The sequence below is a fragment of the Macrotis lagotis genome, chromosome 3, assembly GCF_037893015.1.
Source record: "Macrotis lagotis isolate mMagLag1 chromosome 3, bilby.v1.9.chrom.fasta, whole genome shotgun sequence".
Taxonomy (NCBI): domain Eukaryota; kingdom Metazoa; phylum Chordata; class Mammalia; order Peramelemorphia; family Peramelidae; genus Macrotis; species Macrotis lagotis.
In genome coordinates this window covers 31,163,111-31,169,403 of record NC_133660.1, presented here as the reverse complement: position 1 = coordinate 31,169,403, position 6,293 = coordinate 31,163,111, and positions in this window count along the sequence as shown.

Sequence of the window (6,293 nt, the reverse complement as noted above, 5' to 3'; positions counted from 1 at the left end):
CAAAATTTAAAAACCCATTTGACAAATAAAAACCCAATTGACAAATAAAATAGAAATTGAGAAAAGTTTAGTAAAATAGATATGTATTATAATTAGATAAAAAGATTAAAAATAAAATAGTCAAAATAAAAAATGAAAAAGAATTTATAACAGATGACTAGGAAATATGCATTATTAGAAATTATTTTGCCTTATTACAGGCCAAAAGCATAGATAAAATAAATCCATCCCCAAATACCAATAATTCTGATTAACAGAGCTAGAAAGAGATTTTTAAGTAACTTGATCTAAAAAAAGAAATTCATAAATGAAATCTTTTTTAAAAAACCCAGAGCCAAGTGGATTATAATGACAATTGAATATTAGTTAACAAAGGACCATTATATATAATTTTACAAGCATTGTTTTCAAAAGCATAGAAAGAAGATATTCTTCCAAATTTCAACCCAGCATGCATAGTTCTGATACCTAAACAGGAGAAAAATATAAAGGGAAAGAAAACTAGAGAGTAATATTTCTAATGAATATTGATGCAAAATTTTTGAATGAAATATAGATGCATATTAAAAAGATTCTATATTAAAACAGTTTAGATTTACTTCAGGAATACAGGATTCATTCACTATCAGGAAAAACTTAAACCTAATAGCCCATATTAATAGAAAAAATATTAATAGATGCCTAAAAAGCTTTGGTAAAATACATCTATTTATGTTAAAAAACATTAAAAAGTATTTTTCTATCCTTTGCTTGACATGGTAAACAGCATTTTTCTAAAACCAAAAGCTTGAATTACCTAAAATGGTTGTTCATTGTTCTTCATCCTTTTTGGGGGTGGGGGGAGGTGGGTTGCCTTGCAAAAAAAAAAAAAGAATAACTTAACCAGCAAAACTGAGTATGATGTTATAGGGAGAAAAAAAATGGATCTTTAGGTGTTTTGGGTTTTTTTGCAAGACTAATGGGGTTAAGTGGCTTGCCCAAGGCCACACGGCTAGGTAATTATCAAGTGTCTGAGGTCGGATTTGAACTTAGGTACTCCTGACTCCAGGGCCGGTGCTCTAGCCACTGCGCCACCTAGCTGCCCCATCCTTCATTCTTGAAGAGAACCAAAGTGACATTCCTATATTGGGGTCAAGGTACAGTGTATCTGATTTTGACTGATCAGAGCAGGATGAACTCAGAAGGATTTTTACCACAGATTGATTCCAAATTGTCCACATTAGCACTTGAAATGGAGATGTCACTAATTTTGTGCAATTCACATTTCTTTTGAGATTGAGCTTTGTTCATAGAACACAATGTCATCTTTGATATGGGCATGTCATGCTAGACAGTCTTGTGCCAGTGCCTCTCATCTTTCGCAATTGATTCCAAAGTTCTTCATAGACACCTCAAGAGTGTCCTTGATAGGGGTGGCCAGGTGGCGCAGTGGCTAGAGCACCGGCCCTGGAGTCAGGAGTACCTGGGTTCAAATCCGACCTCAGACACTTGATAATTACCTAGCCGTGTGGCCTTGGGCAAGCCACTTAACCCCATTGCCTTGAAAAATTAAAAAAAAAGTGTCCTTGATTGTGCTGACTTCCATGTGAGGACTTGCCTTGTGTGGATTCTCTGTAAGATACTTTATTAGGCAACATTGTTGTTCAAATTACCTCTAATAGGGCAATAGGCAATATTGACCAGAATAGAGCCTTTTCTAATATGAGCAAAGCTAATGGAGAATGTTCACTGTCATCATTAGTATTTGGTATAATTCTAGAAATGCTTGATCCAGAAATAATAAAAAAGAACTTGAGGAATAAGCATAGGCAAAGATGATACTTTTGTGAATGACATAGTTTACTTAGAACAACTCTGATATTCAACTAAAATGAATTGAAGAAATTGATGTCTTCAGTAAAATATCAGGATATAAAATAAACTCTGTATATTATTGCAAAATCCAACAGAAAGCGAAATTAATTTTTGCAAGGCGATGGGGTTAAGTGGCTTGCCCAAGGCCACACGGCTAGGTAATTATCAAGTGTCTGAGGTCGGATTTGAACCCAGGTACTCCTGACTCCAGGGCCGGTGCTCTATCCACTTTGCCACCTGGCCGCCCCAGAGAAATTAATTTCAAAATAACTATGAACTATATAAAATATCTGAAATTCTATCTACCAAGACCCATGCACAAATTATATGAAAACACTGTTTATAGAAATAAATGAATACTTGAAAAATGGGGAGACAGCTCTTCTTGGTCAATGTACTAGAAACAGCAATATTCTCTAAATTGATGTACAGATTTAATGTAATAATAATCAAATTATCAAGGTATTCCTTTATAGAACTTCACAACACATTAACAAAATTCATCTAGGGGAACAAGAAGTTGAGGATCTTAAGAGAAATGAAAAAAAGCCTCCTTACTCTCAGTGAATTACCATCTTTTCCTCTAATTTGTTTATGATTTGACTGCTTATGGTTAAGTCATGGATTTGTTTAGATCTTATTTAGAGTATAGAATAAGATGCTGATTTTGACCTAATTTCTGTAAGACTGTTTTTAGTTTTCCTAGCACTTTTTGTTAGATAGGAAGTCAGTTCTAACACTAGCAACTAATGTCCTCGGATTTGTTGGACACTTTGATACTAAGTTTAATAGAATTTGGGTCGTTGCTTAATATATCCCATTGATTGACTTTTCTATTTTTTAAATGTTACTAAATGGTTTGGGTCTTTACTATTGTGAGGAATAGTTTGAGATCTGTCACTTTTAGGGCCATTTCATTCTCACTTCCCCGTCTTGTCAAAAAAAGTAATGAAAATACATCCATATACAGACTTGGTCAATGGGTTGACTTGCTTTGCACTACTATACCTATTGTTGACAAGAAAGAATGTCTATTGTCATGGTGTGTGTTTATAAATGTATGTACATGGAGATTTATTAGAGTTGTGGTTGAGTGGTTTCATTCATCTCTGGCTTTTTGTGACTGCATTTGGGGTTTTCTTGGTGGAGTGGTTTGCCACTTCCTTCTCTGGCTCATTTTCCAGATGAGCAACTGAGATAAAGAGAGTTAAGTGACTTGCCCAAGGACACACCATTAGTGAGTGTCTGAGGCCAGATCTGAATTCAGGAAGATGAGTCTTCCCGACTCCCGACCCAACAGTCACTGTACCATCGAGTTGCTCCATTAGATTGTGATAGTAATTTAGAAGAGAAACAGTGAAATTGTGGGATTGAAATCATTCCACCTCATTTTGTTCCTAATACCTTAATTAGGTGAGAATGTCTCAATCCATCAGTCACTAAATAGAGCTTTTGATTAAGTATTAAAAGACTTTCAATCTAGGAAGAAAAAAGATTTATTAAGTATTTCTTATGCATCAGACCCTAACCTAAAATGACTTTACATAAGAATTGAGTTTGGAAAGACTGAAGAAACTTGGCTATGCCCCAAGTTATCATTTATCAAGTGGAAGTAGCTGTCCATCTTCTCCTTAGTATCCTCCATGGATCCTCAGATCAGTTGATACCTGGGTCTGTATCTGGAGCTAAGGACTTAGAAGATTCAGGGCTCCAGAAGGATCCTAGTAAAGAAGCTACAGCATGCTGAAGGGGAACTTCGAATGAGAGGAGAGGACTTTAGGCAACTAAGAGCTGTAAATAACTGCTTTGCCATATGTGGTAACTTTAAGCTTAAATACACCTTCCTCTGACATAGTGTGTATTTGAGGGAGAATTAGGTCACAGTTGTTTTTCTTTTGGAAGGCATCGGGGGTGTTTTGTATCAGTTGTTCTTACTGAATCACCTTAGTCAACCCTACTTTCTAAAAACTACTGAAGACTGATGGACTAACTCAATTGATAATTGAGAATAATCAGAGCCAATAGCAGTAGATAATTATCCCTGACCCCTTAGGAGTTCCCTTAGAACCCTTTGGGAAAGGTATAGCAACCTCTGGAGATCTGACTCATAAATGGGAAGGAGAGTTGTGATAAAGATCTTCAGAACATTAAAATATTAAAAAATATATAGAAGAAAGCAAAAGGAACTTCAGAAGACAACATTGAGAAGGAGAGCAGTTTTGTTAGTATCGTGAATTTTGATACACATATAAAGCGATAACAGAATTTAATAGTTTCATATGTAATACTTTTCTGTTCTTTTTATATTGAAATATCATTGTTGTTTGTTAAATTCATAATAAAAAGAAAGTTTAAAGAAAAGAAAAAATGATGGATTGGCATTCTTGGCCTTGCTTTTTGGGAAGTTTGTGTTTAAGTCTCTCCAGTGTTGCATATATCAGCTTTAAAAAAGCATAAATCATTTAGAGAATGATAAGAAGGCTGTGGAGAAAGTTTGATTGAGTTCAAGTATAAAATATACAGTATCTGGTGTAAAAGGAACTAATTGGAATCTATAAAAATGCCAAACAATTAAATTCAAGAATCCTGAGAAATATTGGCAAATGGTATCTAGAGAAATAAGAGGGGGATTTTTTTCTTTTGGACTGCATTGCATTTGATTGAAATGAGACTCTCCTATTTCTCCTTATTCTCCATAATATTCCGTACAAGGTCAATCTCTCTGGGTCAACTATTTTTCTTCTTTTCTATGTGACCATTCTCATTGGAATTTTATAGACTTATAGATTTCACAGACATAGATTTAGATATGGGAAAGAATTTAGAGATCATCTAACAATCTTCTCTCTCTTTTTAAATATAAAATGAAGCTGAGGACAGGGGAAATAATTTGACAGGGACAGAATTTTTACCCAGATCCTTAGATCCAAAACCCAGTGCCCTTTATACTAAACCACTCAAATACAGTTTTGTCATCACCTATTTATTATTTGCATATCTGTTATGTACCGTTGTAAAGTTTGTTGTTGTTTACTCATTTTCACTTGTGTCTGATTCTTCATATTCCCACCCTTTTTTTTTGGGGGGGGGGTTTCTTGGCAAAGATACTGAAGTGGTGTGCCATTTCTTACTCCAGCTCATTTTACAGATGAGGATGCTGAGGTAAACGGGTCACAGATTCTCAGGGTCACACACAGCTGGTAATTATCTAAGGCCAGATTCCTGACCCCAGGTCTAGCACCTGCTCCACTGTACCATCTAATTGCTTCAGCTGTGAGGTATGCGCTTTCAAAATTACATGAGTTGATTTGCAGATCCATGACATACAGTTGTAATTTCTTTCTAAAATAATTTTAAAAAATAAAATAAAACATTTAGTGCCAAAAGGGGAAGAAAAAGGTATTTCTGTGTAAAGAAAAAAGATTTACATCTATATATTATATATATTACGTATATATATATACATATATATATATATCGGAGTGTGCATGTATATTAAGAAACAGTTTTTGGTTGGGATTAAAGAAGTTTTGGAGGCAAATGTACTGTGCTGTAAATACAAAAACTCAAAGCCCCTTGTGAATTATATAAATTGATGTTTTGCTTATATGTGAATAGTTTGATGTTTTAAAAAATCAGAGAAAGAACTTTTATTTACTGAAAACTGGAAAAATGTGAGGTTTAGAGAACAGGTTCCTTCCCATTACTCAGTAGATGGAAAATAGCACAGAGTTGACTTTGCAAGTTTGAGACAAAGCTGTAATAGCCTTTTTTTTTTTTGTTTTTTTTTGTTTTGCCTTTCTTTGGTGACTAAATTCTGAGATGGATGTTTCCAGTTTAAGAGGTAATCTTGTAACTCCAAGAGATTGGAAGATTCTAGGTCTCAAAAGGGGGAGGACTTCCCTGACAGAAAATAGAGATTTGAAGGGAGACAGTGCACAAGTGAGATGAATGCAGAATGTCTATTCAGGCATTTTGTAAAATGCTTCTTCTTTTCATATTTTAAGTATCAATCTCTTGAGAGAGCATGATAATAGTTAAGTTACTGCTGCTTGTCAGTGCATATTTGTGAGAATTTTATGTTAATCATTTCTTTTGAGGACCAGTGGTCCAGGGAAGGACTCACTTGGGACAATATCTTGTAGTTTCTATTCTAACCAATTGTTCTTATAATCTAGTTATGAAGTTCAGTTATCACTGTGCTGATGAAGGATTGCCATGGTGGTTAACTGATCTAAATTTTGGCCTTTTGAACAAAGTCTTGTTTGCTCCATCTTTGTTATGACTTTGCCTCTACTTGTCCAGTGGAATTAATTTAAACAAGATTCTTAAGAGGATCTTTTCCATCTATTTTCTATTCATATATTCCAATATCTGGCATTATTACACTTCTCATAGATGCTTAATAAATATTTATTGAATTAAATTCCTCAGTTGAT